The following is a 249-nucleotide window of genomic DNA, read 5'->3' on the forward strand; positions in this document are numbered from 1 at the left end:
TGGAAACGCCACCCCGCCGGAACTATTGTTCCCCCCTGCCTTCCCTCCACCTACAGACACCAGCCCAACGAAGCGCCCTCCACACTGCCCGCAGCGGTGGGAGAAGGGCTCCAGCGAGCTGCGGCCTGACTCTTGCCTTTCCCAACACGCCGTCCCTGCGGGAGGACGGTGACACAGGACACTGTTCGAGCGCCGCGCCTTGTTTCCACCCGGCCCCCTTGGCAAAACGGTGCCGAAGTGCGTCACCCT

Source organism: Aptenodytes forsteri, unplaced genomic scaffold (assembly GCF_000699145.1).
Source record: "Aptenodytes forsteri isolate BGI_AS27 unplaced genomic scaffold, ASM69914v1 Scaffold193, whole genome shotgun sequence".
NCBI lineage: Eukaryota > Metazoa > Chordata > Aves > Sphenisciformes > Spheniscidae > Aptenodytes > Aptenodytes forsteri.